At 36.3% G+C, this 15,185-nt stretch overlaps 1 long non-coding RNA gene across 7 annotated transcripts in view; it reads left to right on the forward strand.

Annotated features, from left to right (window-relative positions):
* The window catches only part of LOC106975272 (uncharacterized), a 1,087,042-nt gene that overhangs the window by 601,852 nt on the left and 470,005 nt on the right, over window positions 1-15,185 (forward strand). For 5 of the 7 annotated variants that reach the window (XR_008298440.1, XR_008298436.1, XR_008298435.1 and 2 more), the window contains 2 exons: window positions 2,106-2,214; window positions 6,150-6,248. The exons of the other annotated variants lie outside the window; for them this stretch is intronic. This is a non-coding gene — a long non-coding RNA (uncharacterized LOC106975272). The remainder of the gene's footprint in view (window positions 1-2,105; window positions 2,215-6,149; window positions 6,249-15,185) is intronic. 7 annotated transcript variants of the gene reach the window in all.

Genomic DNA, 15,185 nt, shown 5'->3' on the forward strand with positions numbered 1-15,185 from the left:
TGTTTTTGTTATTGCCACGTGATTGGTTTGTTTAAGGATGCTAGTAACCCTCCCCTGTACCCCTAACTTGCTGTTCCCAGTGCAGATGATGTATCTAAGTGACAAAATCTTCACTGAGGCACTTCACATACAATGCAGAGGTACCTGGAAACCGTAATTATGTTATGGACCCCAAACTACACAGGAACCTGTCTCCAGTCAGCCCCGTGCTCATATAACTACAATACAGATTTTCACCAGCCCATCAGCAGTGCACAGAGACCTAGATTTTCCTGATATGGAACAAAGACAGCCAGCAGTCTTTCGTCTTTAAAAGGTCTACCACAGGGGCGCCTGGGTGGTGCAGTCGGTTAAGCGTCCGACTTCAGCCAGGTCACGATCTCACGGTCCGGGAGTTTGAGCCCCGCGTCAGGCTCTGGGCTGATGGCTCAGAGCCTGGAGCCTGTTTCCAATTCTGTGTCTCCCTCTCTCTCTGCCCCTCCCCCATTCATGCTCTGTGTCTCTCTGTCCCAAAAATAAATAAACGTTGAAAAAAAAAATTTAAAAGGTCTACCACATTCTTCTCCCTAGAAAAACCATTCCCGAGGGTCTACCTGGCACTGTGCAGAGAGTTAAGTGGGACCCCCCACTTAACAGTAAAACAGCTTCTCAAAACATTCCGTTTTTTAGTGTCTAATTAGAGACAAAGAGAAACAGCTGTAAGACCTCAAGTGAGGTTGGATGGGGGGAGCGATTCATTAAAAATACAAGTCCATGGCTGAAAGTGACCAAGAAAACTGTTAGCCTCCTGGGAATTTACAGGTACTTGTTGGTCTCATTGCGTTTTCTCACAGGCTACAGGTGGAGTGTGGAACATATTCTCTGTCTGCGAGATGCAGTGTTACTCTGGCTGACATCTAGAATTAAAAAGAGCAATTCCTTACAAAAATCGGACAGTTTTCCTTTTTTAATCATTGGAGTTTACCTTACTGAAATGTAAATTTCATATCATTTGAAAAATAGAATTGGCAGAGGAGAGAAAGACAAGCCTCTCTAAGAAAGTGCAAAGTTTTTGAAGTATCTCATGAAAAAAGGAGCCCCTCCTGGCACTTTTGCCCTCCCCTTCATTTAAGCATTTATAGAAGTACTGGGTGATAGATCTGTTCACCACATATGTAAATAATCAGAAGAATGTTAGAAAATAGGGCGTTTTATAAAAGAAAACTCGGGCTTTTTAAGTTCAAGTTCAGTGATGTCACTATTACTACTACTTTAAGTTATTCTGGGAAAGCTGGAATTCGTGATGAATTTGTGACATGCTGCTCTTCCTAACACTGTGTAACTATTAGGATTTTGTCAGGGTGATGCAGGGGACAGCTTTCTAAAATTGCTCTGTTTTACACAGCAGTGGCCCTCTTCCCTATACTATCTCCCTTTCAGTGAGGAGGACCTAGAGAAGAATTAACTACAGAGGGAATCTGATCATGAATTTTTAGCTGATTGAGTAATGATATCCAAGCAACGCAGATGCCCTTTATAAAGCATCTGGGCACAGTGTGTAACTGATATTCTCCCTTTGGTTTAAAGCCAGAGGCAATAAATCTATTTAATATCTTTGAGTTTTATGGGTTTCTCTTGAAGAATTTCTCCTATACAAATGATGTCTTAAATGTGTGCTGTTTTCTTACCTCAGACTCATTTAAGCTTTAGATTTCAATATTGACTATCTTTTATTACTCAATAATGGAGGAAAGCAGTAGCTGGAAATGGTTTGTGGAAATATATATTTCTGTATGAGAAATGCCAAACAGTTTTCCCTTCCATAACGGAGTCTGAGTGGATAGCATTCTGTATTTCTGCTTAGCTGGCAGGAAGATGCAGGACTGTGTCTACCTTCTCCTTCAAATGCTGCTTTAAAAGAACTCAAGGTACTTCCTCAGGGAAGTTTGCATCTTTTACAAACTGTGAGGTATATATCTGCATCTTGAATGCAAACCTATAACCAAAAATTCTCCTAAAATTTATATAGGATGTTAATATTCCTCTTTGACACTGAATGACAAATTTGGATAGAATTTGAGTGTCCGTCCCTCCAGCTTCTACAATGACACGGTATTCTTTTTTAGGAGGGTTCTCCAAGAAACTTTTGGGCAAATTTGAAAAGACATCTGGGGATGTTTGAAGTTTGCCTCCTGGGGAAAAAAAAAACATTCAGTGTTCCTGGTTTTCAGTAATGTAAGTGGAAAGTTGCTTTTGTTTTTTTTATTTTACATTTACTTATGTCTTTTTTTTATTTTTCAATTTTTAAAATAATTTTTTGAAGTATAATTAACATGCAATATTATATTAGCTTCAGGGGGACAAGATATTGATCAACAATTCTATACATTTACTGAATGCTCACCATGATAAGTATAGTGGTCATCTGTCACCATACAATGTCACCAACTTACTATATTATTGACTATATTCCCTTATGCTGTAATTTGCATCTCTGTGACTTATTTTGTTTTGTTTTATTATTGCTTATTTTAATTTTTAATTTAAATTTTAGTTAATATGCAGTGCAATATTGGCTTCAAAAGTACAATTCAGTGAATCATCACTAACATACAACATCCAGTGCTCATCACAAGTGCCCTTCTTAATACCTTTCACCCATCTAGCCCATCTCCCCTCTGTAACCTTCCTCCATTAACCCTCTGTTTTCTATCAGTAAGCGTCTCTTGTGGTTTGTTTCCCTTTCTTCTCTTTTCCCTAACCTTCCCATATGTTCATCTGCTTTGTTTCTTAAATTCCACATATGAGAAAAATAAATTCAAAATGGATGAAGGACCTAAATGTGAGGTAGGAAGCCATCAAAATCCTAAAGGAGAACACAGGAAGCCCCTTTGACCTCAGCCATAGCAACTTCTTATTAGACACATCACTGAAGGCAAGAGAAATGAAAGCAAGCATGAACTATTGGGACATCATCAAGATAAAAAGCTTCTACACAGTGAAGGAAACAATCAAGAAAGCTAAAAGGCAGCCTCCAGAATGGGAGAAGATATTTGCAAATGACATATCTGATAAAGGGTTAGTATCCAAAATCTATAAAGATCTTATCAAACTCAATACCCAAAAGATAAACAACCCAGTTAAGAAATGGACAGAAGACATGAATAGACACTTTTCCAAGGACATCCAGATGGCTAACAGACACATGAAAAGATAGTCAACATCACTCATCATCAGGGAAATACAAATCAAAACTACAATGAGATACCACCTCACACCTGTCAGAACCTGACAGCACAAAATTAACAACACAAAAAACAACAGGTGTTAGCAAGGATGCAGAGATAGGGGGACTCTCTTCCACTGTTGGTGAGAAGACAAACTGGTGCATCCACTCTGGAGAACAGTATGGAGGTTCCTCAAAAAACTAAAAATGGAACTACCCTATGATCCAGCAATTGCACTATTAGGTATTTACCCAAAGGATACAAAAATACAGATTTGAAGGGGTATATGCACCCCAATGTTTATAGCAGCATTATCAACAATAGCCAAATTATGAAAACAGCCCAAGTGTCCACTGACTTATGAATAATAAAGATGTGGGGTGTGTGTGTGTGTGTGTGTGTGTGTGTGTGTGTATACACACACATATACATTCACAATGAAATATTACTCAGCTATCAAAAAGAATGAAATCTTGCCATTTGCAACGGTGTGGATAGAGCTAGAATGTGTTATGCTAAGCAAACTAAGTTATTCAGAGAAAGATAAATATCATATGATTTCACTAATATGTGGAATTTAAGAAATTTGCTTTCTTAGGAGTTAGGCTTGGGCAATCTATAGAAAGCAGGGGTTGCATCTATATGGAAAGAAGCATACATCTGAAAATTTAGGTAATTCTGGTAAAGCACCTAACTACTAGAGCTCTGTAATCTCCTCAAAACGTTTAGATTGTTGGCCAGAACAGGAATGAAACTCTGCTTCCCCTGTGAATATTCAGGAAGTTCAGAGAAATTTGGCTCATGTGGCTGAGAATGCTGCATGACTAGTGCTCAGTATTTTTAAGTGTGAAGGATACTTTGTTTATGGGACAAAATTTGATAATCTTCATGAACTCTTATGCTTAGTATCTGAGAGTAGAAAATATCTTATTATGAATACAATAATGTTTTTAAATAGAGTTTTGGTGCACCTGGGTGACTCAGTTGAGCATCCAACTCTTGATTTCGGCTTAGGTCATGATCCCAGGGTCATGGGATCAAGCCCCATGTAGGACTCTGTGCTGAGCATAGAGCTTGCTTATGCTTGCTCTCTCTCTCCCCCTCCCTCCCTCCCTCTCTCCCTCAAAAATAAAATAAATAAATTTGATTTTTTTGTTTATCACAATATTATTTATATACATTCACAAAATAGTAGTGTAACCTTATAACTTAAAACCCCCAGGTGTCTACAGTCTGTAGTTATAGATGAGTTCATATTAACAGTACAAAGTTATGCTTCTTTGACTTATGTTACATACTTCAGGATCTCATTTCCTTCTCTTACTGTGTCAATATCTTTCTAGTCCATGTATTCTGTGATTTTTCTCACGTGTAGGCACAAACAGCCCTCCCATGTTCTTCCACTCCAGAGCCCCTCATTAATAATGTCTATTACTAGTAAAGAAGTCACATGATAGTGACTCTGCCTGATACAATCCCTGCAATAACTACCAGATACAGAAGGATCAGTAGCTTATCAACTGAGGACCAGAAGAGATGATGGATGTGCTCAACACAGGGCAGTTGGGTAGATAAGTAGTCAGTAGAGAGCTTTAGGAGAAAGCACCATCTAGAGCTCTCCTCCAATTCTAAGTGAAATCTGGTCATTGTTGGTAGGCACTTGGCCCAGGTAGCCCTTTCAGGTAGCAAAGATTATTCTCTCATGCTTCAGGCATGGTATCATCCTCATTTCCTAGTAATACCTTCTAGAAGACTGACCCAATTATTGACCTCCTTTTCAAAGTTGTGTGTGTGTGTGTGTATGTGTGTAAATTATATGGTTTAAACAACCAACCATTGTTGTGCTAATACCATAAATAAGGGTTTTTGTCTTTTTTTCTTCAGATAAGTCTGATAATTCAGCTCAGTCAGGTTTTGGTTTCAATACACAGCTTAATACTGCTTTCTCTTAATTTCTCATATTGACATATTTTACATGCTATAGTTATATAGTCCCTGGGAAAATATGTGATGAGAATTACTTTCAAGATAAGATTGATAGGAAGCCAAAATATGAAAACAATTCAAATGTATCTATCAATGGATGAATAAACAAAATGTAGTATACCCATAAAATGGAATATTACTCAGTCACAAAAAGGAATGAATCCTTTGACTCCTTTTTGATGGGCCTTGAAAATATAATGCTAAATGGTAAGCCTTGAAAGAGAGATGAGCTTGAAAGTAAATGAGCCTTGAAAACATAATGATAAGTGAAAGAAGCCAGACTTGAAAGGTAACATATTATATGATTTCATCTTTATGAAATATCCAGAATAGATATAAACATAGAAAGAAAAAACGATTGATGGTGGCCAGGGGCTGGAGAAAGGAAGGGCTGGAGAATGACTGCCTAATGGGTGTGGGGTTTTTGTTGGGGACAATGAAATAATTTTAAAACTTGATAGAGGTGATGGTACCACAAAATCATGAATGTCCTAAGGGCCACTGAATGATAGACTATATATGGCTAATTTTGTTATGTAAATTTCACCTCTCCCCCCGCCAAAAAAAACACAAAAGAATTAATAGAATATTTCTTTTTTTTAATAGGATATTTCCATTTGACTTCAAAGTAATCTATTAATTAAAATTTAATCCTTTAATATTTTTTTAAAGTTTAATTATTTTGACAGAGATAGAGACACTGCAAGCAGGGGAGAAGCAGAGAGAAAGGGAAAGAGAGAGAATCCCAAGCAGGCTCCTTGCTGCCAGCTGTGGAGCCCAACATGGGGCTTGAACTCACAAACTGTGAGATCATGACCTGAGCCAAAACCAAGAGTCAGTCACTTAACCAACTGAGCCACCCAGACGCCCCAATCCTTTAATAATTTTTACACAACATTGTTTAGGTTGTAAGAATCTCATCTAATTTTGCATTGTTTAATTTATTCATGATGATAGGCTGCAAGATATTCTAATAGGAACCAAAAGACGTCCTCTTCCACATCCACCATGTCAGCCTATTTTTGATCAAGACATCCCCAGGACTGATCAGAGTAAGTGAAAATCGTTCAATTAACAATATTTTTTGCACCAGTCTCAGGACTTTTACTGAGATGTATCATTTCAGCAGTACCTTTTTGGCATAAATCTATGTATTAATTAGGGTATCTGTTAAGAAACACTGGGTTAAGTAAGCAGGAGTAACAAACAACTCCCATATCTCAGTGGCTTAATGCAGCAAAATTTATTTCTTGCTTATACTATATGTCTATAACTGGTCAGCTGGTCAGTTCATCACAGATCCTTAGAACATCCACCATTGCTAATGGTTTTGTTGGTCAGACTAGAGAGAAAAAACATTTCTGATGGCAATCAACAGTGTCTATCCATAATGTTAGATACATACCATTGTTTTTCCTAAGTCATTAATCACAGCTACTCATATAATCTCATACAACCTCAAGAGGACCAGAAAGCACAATACTATTTTGTGCCAAGAAGTTAAAGAGCTGAAAATAATGGCAAATAGCACTAATACCTACCATAATGAATAAGCATGATCTTCTAGGTTGTCAATTAGACCAACTTTACAGATTATCACAAGCTTCAAAACCGTTTGTCATCTGTTTCTTTCTGTTATTGTTGAAAGCCCTGCATTCTTTATATTCCTGTTTATACTTTTAACTATAGCATTTCTCAAATTTTATTCAAATCAAATCATTGGTCACATAAGTGGAAGGATATATTAACAATAGTTTAAAAGGATGTCTGAGATTTGGAACATTGAACAACTACAAAAAATTCTCCAGTTATCTCAATATTCGAGGGAGTAGGTTACTTAGGATGCTTAATAAGCATGCTATCTCCTTTAAGTAGAATTGTCCCTTGGTCTGAACTCACTGTCATATCTTCCAAAAATAACTAAGTTCTCTTTGGTAATTTTGAAAAAAAAAAGGTTATTTATTTATTGAACATGAACAAGGGATGAACAGAGAGAGAAAGAGAGAGAAGGAATCCCAATCAGGCTCTGTGCTGTTAGCACAGAGCCCATCACAGGACTCGAACTCAGAATCTGTGAGATCAGGACCTGAGATGAAATCATGAGTCAGACACTCAACTCACTGAGCCACCCAGGTGCCCCATCTTTGGTGCTTGATTAGTGATAAATTAAACCACTTATAATATTTTATACTTCAATCTCATTTCAATTTTTTATCTTCTAACAAATCATCATAAAATGTATATTCTCAAAGCAGAAGTAAAAATTTATACCTTAATGAAAATTTGATGGCATATGAAGGAAGGGAATATTGGTCTTCTCTCTGTCGTTCTCCTTTGCTTTCATGCAGGCCACTCCTTATCATTAACTGAGGGTTTCGGGATTTGATGTAAATATTGTCCCACATCAAATTTATTAAAATATCCATATAAAATACACATACCACTGCTTAGTGTGACATTTCCTTGCCTTTTGAAATTACTTTCTCCTTTATCTCCACTTCCCTCAGCCACCACTTCCATACTGTACCTGCACCTTGTCATCACCCAAACCTGACACCATTACCTTCTGTTAGAAGCACTTAAAAGTTTCCTAGCTGGTTTTTGTCCTATAGATTACTCCTTTCTAAAACATCCCAAACATTGCCATTGTACTAATATATTCTAAATGCAAATCTGATCATATCAATTTTCTCTTTAAAACCCTTCAGTAACAGTTGAGATGTGGTCTAAATTCCTTCACATGTCATACAAGACCTTATTTAACTCTCCCCCTCCTCACTTTTAAACATCATTTCTGCTACTCTCACTTGTTTATTTCACCTTATTTTTAATAGTTTTTTTAAATTAATTAATGTATTTTGAAAAAGAGAGGGAGCAGAAGAGGTGGAGAGAGAGGGGGAGAGAGAGGGAATCTTAAACAGGCTCCACACTATCAGCGTCAAGCCTGGTGCAGGGCTCAAAACATGAAATTATAGCTTGAGCCAAGATCAAGAATTGGATGCTTAACCAATGAGCCACCCAGGTGCCCCTCATTTCACTTTGGATCTACTTGTAGTCCCACGAATATGCCATCAATTCCTTTGTTTCTGGACCTTATACCTGGTGTCCCTTCTTCCAGGAAGCCTCTCCTCTCATGTCTTCAGCAACTTCTTGTTTATCCATCACTTCTTAGCCCCTTTCCAGAGTCTTCTCTGATACAGCAAGACCCTTCTTTCTGGCTTTCATACTTTGAGTGTATGTTTATCATGATCATAAATGCTTCCCTATATTCTTTGTAAGCTTAGCCAAAAATAAACGTTCACTTATAATTGTTTAATAAAATCTATGATTTCCTGTAGAAGAGTCACTTCAGCATAGAGCAACACAGCTGACTGAGGGAACAGGCCATGGTGTATTCACAAGTGACGAGGGATGGAAATTGATTTGAGGGATTACTCATCATGAGATATTCAGAGGCTAGTGTATTTTTGTAAAACAGATTATGTATAATTTAGCTTTTGTAGAAAAACATTTATTTTTCTATAAGAAACATTTTTGTAAGAAATATTTCTTTATTGAGCATAAAGTATTGGTGCTGGACTTGGTTGTGAGTCCAGCTGAGACCAGCAGAGAGGTTTTTTTCTTTTTTAACCTTAAACCAAGGATAAAAACACTGAAGCAAAACTTCTTTTGCACAGATGTCTCTAGTATGATGGAAACACTAGAACAAGGTCAATGTAGTATGAACATCAAATAACACTGAAAAAAATCCTGAATTTAGAGTGAGGAAAAACTGAATTCTGTTATTAGCTTTCCATTTGCCAGCCATAGACCTTGGGTAACTTTTCAGACTTCCTGAATTTTTAGGTGCTTATTTTTCTAAAATGGTGATAACAATGAACTGTATCACTGTGCCTCGCAGGATGCTATTATGATCCAATTGGACAAAATAGGTGGAAGTACTTAAAACACCATAAAGACATATAGAAATATAAGACAGTATAAGCATAAGTCATGTACAATTACCTGCAATATTATTGTAAAATGAAAGTGGAGATTTAAAATACCTCCTCTGTGACAGTGACAACTGAAGTTCCACATGACTTGTCTAGAATCTTATATAAAGTCCCAACATGAGGTTAAAACAAAAATAAGGCCAGTCTGTTATATTTACCAGCAAGGAATTTTTCTGCACTTGAAATGGGGAAAGGAAATATTGAGGAAAATGGATATGATTTTCGGTATGCTGTCTTCAAGAATGGAAAACTAAAAACAAACAACTTGAGGAAATTTTTAAAAAGGTGAAGTGAAATATCAATCTGTGAGCAACACCTAAGTCATATTCCACTCTTGGATGCATGTGTGTGTGTGTGTGCGCGCGTGTGTGTATTGCTGGCGTGAGTGGCTATAATCATAAACTTTAGTTTACAGATCTCTGTGAGTGAGTTATAAGATTTGTAACTAATTTAAAAATGGAAATAATTTCATGATCTTCAGCATAACTTCACTAATCTCTGTTTTACTCCTGAATTTTTCTCATTTTTCGGCTGTTTACAGTCCTCTTGCTTACCAAAACCTAAGTTTTCCCCCAAACTCCAGCAATAGTGATAGTTTTGGTGTGATGGTTGGGTGGTAAAGAGCTGACTGCCAAGAAAGAATTCTTGAAGACATCTTTGTTGCAAAAGGTGATTTTTATTAAAGCACAGGGACAGGACCCGTGGGCAGGAAGATCTGCACCGGGGTGGTGCTGGGTAACTCATTATATACCCTCAGGTTGGGAGAGGGTCAGGGATAGAGTAAGCCTCTAAGAAATTTTGGAAGCAAGGTTTCCAGGACCTTGAGGGGCTAGCTGTTTCTATAAAAATGCCATTTATTGCCGTTTAATAAAACCTCAGTCATGAGACCTTTCAGATGTATATGAGGGTGCGGGGAGGGGGGGCATAAGCTTGGAGTATGATTGCCAGCATATATCTTGGGGCAGTTGAGATGAAGAAAGAAGACCTATAGGATCCTCCAGGTTGGGATAATGTTAAGCTAAGATTCTCTTTTGCCCCTAGCAAAGTGTCATCATTAAGGCAGCTGAGCTCTTAGAGTGAGGTCACTCTGCTGGTTTCAAGGAATTGTCAGTGGGCTGTAGGCAGTAAGGGAATTTAATTTTTCATTTACCTTGGTTCCCACATTACCATGGCAAGCACTTAAATCCTTCTCTTTTGTTCTTGAGTAGCCAGAAGTGTCTGGGGAATATCACACATATTCCACCTGTGGTGGGTGGGGTGGTGCTGTTAGCTTGTATTTTGCCCTCAGCTTGCCTCGTCCTCCCTCATCAATAAGACTTTGCACTCCTCAGTTCTATTCTTTGTCTTAGCTTATTGATAGGTTTAGCTGACATCTCTAGTCAAGTCCATTACCTTCCTTCTGTCACTAAATAATTCTAATTTCCATCACAGATAACTGAACTATTGAGTGACAAAGAATGAGAAAAAAAAGAGAAGAGGGGAAACATTCATATGTTAATTGTCTTGCAATCTTATTTAAAACCATACATAATACAAAGTGGTAAGTAATGATTATGAAGACAATCTAAAAAACTATGAAGACAATAACCATAGTAATTGGGACTCTTGGTTAAAAATACCACAAATTCACTTCTGTCCTAGGCAGAATGAGGAAATTATGGGATGGGTGCTAAAGGTGCCTTATTTCATACCAGGAAGGGTATAATCATTGGAGAGCCAAGATTCAACTGATTTCCTTTACAAAGTTAATTTCTACTGATTCCCCTGACCCCCTTATTTTCCTTATGCACCCTTTTTTTCCTCCAGCTCCCATCTATGCCTTTTCCTGTCTGTGTGTTGCATACATTTTCCTGAGGCAGGTAGAGTATATTTCTCTATCTGCCAGAGAATATAGTTGTCAACAGCCCCCATGTTTCAATTTTTGCAACTCCCAGTAGAATAGGAGGTACTCATTGGTATGTATGTGTATTTCCAGCTTCTGAAATTAAAAAGGAAGTAAAACAACAGAAAAGAGCTCTTATGAGCCATACCCCTTTTAATGGATCAATAGTGGGAAGAGAGGAAGAGAACTAAGATTCCATACCACTCTTGTGCAAACTCATGAGTAGGGTAAAGGAGCAGTTCCTAGAAGAAAGGCAGATATTTCTGCTATTAACTTCTCAACCAAAACAAAATGAAAAAGACACACAGCTACTAAAATGTGATTTTTTTAGCTGCTCTTTTATATTTTCAGAAATGCCTTTTATATGAACAGCATGTTCTATTTTTAGTGTGTAATTAGTATTTGGAATTCTCATTCCTCCAAGGGACTGAAAGAAGTCAAGTCAGATTAAAGAAATGTATAATGGCCAATTCTTTGTTTGCTAATTGTACTTTAGGGCATAAACTGTATTAGAGTGTTCAGTACCATGATTTTTTCCTCAAAAAATAAAAGCACACTAAGCATAATTTCTTTGGAAAATTGGTATTGTGGTAAGGAATGCAGTGGAGGCCTTCTCAGAAGAAAGGAAGGCAATGTGCAATGTGATCCAATCAACTCCTATATACATATGCATAACTTTGACTCAACTTGGACTTGGACTGTGTCCAATCAGACTATATGTGTCACTATATATAGGAGACAAAGAACTAGAAATTGCATAAAAGACTATACTCTGTCATGCTCAGGGCTCAGCATTTTTGGGGTCTTAGCCCACTAAGCCTGTGGAAGCACAAATAAATTTGCTTCCTGGACAAAAAGCCTTGGTGTCCCGTGTCTCTGTGTGAGAATCCAGCTACATTATCTATCATGTTTTATTTTCTACCTTTTTTTGTTATTTAAGTCATTTATGAAGGATTTTTTTCTTTCAATGAAATAATGATTCTGTATTGGCACATAAAACTACAGCAGATTCTGTTTGTTTGATTTAAATTTCTATTTTATTACAGTTATTGCTAAATTTGTAGTATAAACATGGATAAAAATTCACATAGGATTCATATTATGTAAACATATTATTTTCCATTAATTTTATTTGAAAAATCTATATATTCCAGTAGGGACATTTATGTTAAATATTAAAAATATCCTTGAAGTTAAAACAAAGCAAGTCATGTTACAGAGAAAAGATATCACAGCAATACTATCCCCTTTAACAATAACAGCTAAATGTGGAGTTCTAGTTGTTCTCCTGTGAGTATCCAATAATTATTTTTAGTTGGTTGTGCATTTTAGATACAGAATAGGTCAATATAATAGAAGAAAATGATAACACTAACTTAAAAAGATTCATGTAACATTATTTATAAATAGCAAGGAATTTATAATTTGGACTGTCCAAAAACTCTTTCAAAAATGCTTTCTTTTTTCAAGTTAGTGGGTTTTTATATCTTGAGGAAAAACTCTGTTTGCACTTATGAGTCTTTTTCAAGAGAAATACTTAAATATTACCTCTGGTCATCTAGCGTCATTATCAATGGGATATGTTTTACAATGTCAGCCAGTGCTTTCAAAAAATAAACCAAGTTTACTAGAGTAAAATCTGGCTTGATTATAATTTTCTCTTTTGTATCAGTCAAGACTTCTGAACATCTATAGTTCAATAACTATCCTCAAAATATGATACTCATGAACTCTAGGAATCTGAAGTGCAATGTGAGTTATTGTGATTAAAGTGTATTTAGTATGGAGGTAGAATAAAATGTATTTTTACTGGTATTCTAGTTCTTCTCTTCTTCCTTTCTCCCCACTCCCTTTTTCTTTCTTCCTTCTCTTCCTTTTTTCCTCTTTTCAAATCATTCCATGCCTGTGTGTGTGGTAGCCTCTACTAATGAGAATATTTCATCAGAAACCCTTTTCTTTGATTCAGCAGGTGAACAGAAAGTTCTCTTTCATAGAACACCATTCTATTCCTCATTATCTGTAATAGGAAATCTTGTATAGTCATCATGGTTCCACATCACATTGTTTAGGGAAGTATAAGGGTTTCTTTATTTAAAACAAATAAAATGTAATTTTGACTAAGGGCAGAGAGCAAAGGGGAAAATGATGATGATAAATCTCAGGAACTACAGAGACTGGTATTTTTTAACTTTTCTAAAGATAAAGATTCAGGCAACAGTTATGTTTAACCTGACATATAGCAGTTTTCCAGAAGGATATGATAACTTCTTGAGACTGGATATATATTTAAGAACTGCTGCCTTACCTTTACCGGCATTATCAACATCACACATTTGCATGCCAAAATGTATTTAATGTCATTTGTTACTGACTTATTTTTAAGAACATTTTGTTTTTTAGAGTAGTTTCAGGTTCACAGAAAAACTGAGCAGAAAAGACAGAAAATTTCTATGTACTCCCTGCACCCACACACATACACCTTCCCCCACTGTCAACATCCTGCAGCACAGTGGTATATTTGTTATAATTAATGATCCTACATTAATGTATTATCACCCTAAGTCTAGAGTTTATATTAGGGTTAATTCTTGGTGTTTTACATTTTAAGGATTTTGAAAAGTATATAATGACATTTATCTGCCATTACAGTGTCATAAAATCCTCTATGCTCTTCCGATTCATCCTTTTCTCCTTCCTCACCCCTGGCAACCACTGATTTTGTTATTGTCCCCAAGACTTTGCTTTTTCCAGAATGTCATATAGCTGGAATCATATAGTATATATCATTTTCAAATTGGCTTCTCTCACTTAATAATATACATTTAAGGTTGCATGTTAATATGCACATAATAATACGCCTTTTCATAGCTTGATAGCTCCCTCAACCTTAGTGTTGAATGATATTCCATTGTCTGGATGTACCATAGTTTTTAATCCATTTATCTCCTGAAGAACATCTTGGTTGCTTCCATGTTTTGACAATTATAAATAAAGCTACACTAAGCATCCATGTGTAGGTTTTCCTGTGGATATAAGTTGTCATCTCCTTTTGGTAATCACCCAGGTGTACAAATGCTGGATTGTATGGTTAAGAGCATGTTTAATTTTATAAGAAACTGCCAAATCGTTTTCCAAAGTGGTGTACCATTTTGCATTCCCACCAGTAATGTATGAGAACTTCTGTTGCACCACATCCTTGCTGGCATTTGGTTTTGTCAGTGATCAGGAGTTTGGCCATGCTAGTATTGAACGTAGTATAGTAGTGGCACTTCTGTTATTTTTCATATTCTATTACTAAGACCAGATAATTAACCAGCTTTCAGTAGCATATAGAAACCAAGTTCCAAATGAAAACTGATTCCCAAAACATAGCCAGAACAATCAAACAAACCCAAGAAACTGAAAGAAACGTGTTAAGATAAGCTTAGTTACTTCTTGCATGCATGGACTATTTACATGGATTTAAGAATATTTGGTAAAATAGTTATCTATCTAAAAACACTAAAGAAGATATCAAAGTGAAATGTGTTCTTAAACCAAGGACTTAAGTGTGTGAATCTTCTAAATGATGACAGCTATAGGTACTAGAAGGTGTATAATTTACCTTACGGCAGTTTAATTCGATATTTCCCCCTGAATACTATCAAAAAATGAAACTAATTACTACAATTTCAACAACAACAGAAACATGTAAGCAAACTTCATTGATACTATGTCTCCTAGCCTAGGAAGCAAGAACATTTAGTGCTTTACACAAAAGGGATGTATTCATAAGGCTTGTCTTTTTTGTTGTTGTTGGAAATACTTAAAGGAAACATCACGTTTGCACACACCCATGTGTCCTATATTCTTTTAAAATCCCCTTTTTACACTCCCTGCTCTATGTGAGGAAACCTATACATGGCTTTGTAAGTATTAATATATATGAATTTTAGATCTCTACAGCCTGTTTTCTCCTTCCCCTATCCCAAAATTTTCATGCTATTATATTCATTCTGTTTAATTACTTGTCTATTTTCTCTACATTGCTTTGGCTTTTTACTGTGTGTAAACTTATGTTTTAAAATAAAAAAAAATTACTGATTCTCCACTACCATTATCACAAAACTTATCATG

This window comes from Acinonyx jubatus, chromosome B2 (genome assembly GCF_027475565.1).
Source record: "Acinonyx jubatus isolate Ajub_Pintada_27869175 chromosome B2, VMU_Ajub_asm_v1.0, whole genome shotgun sequence".
Classification (NCBI taxonomy): Eukaryota; Metazoa; Chordata; class Mammalia; order Carnivora; family Felidae; genus Acinonyx; species Acinonyx jubatus.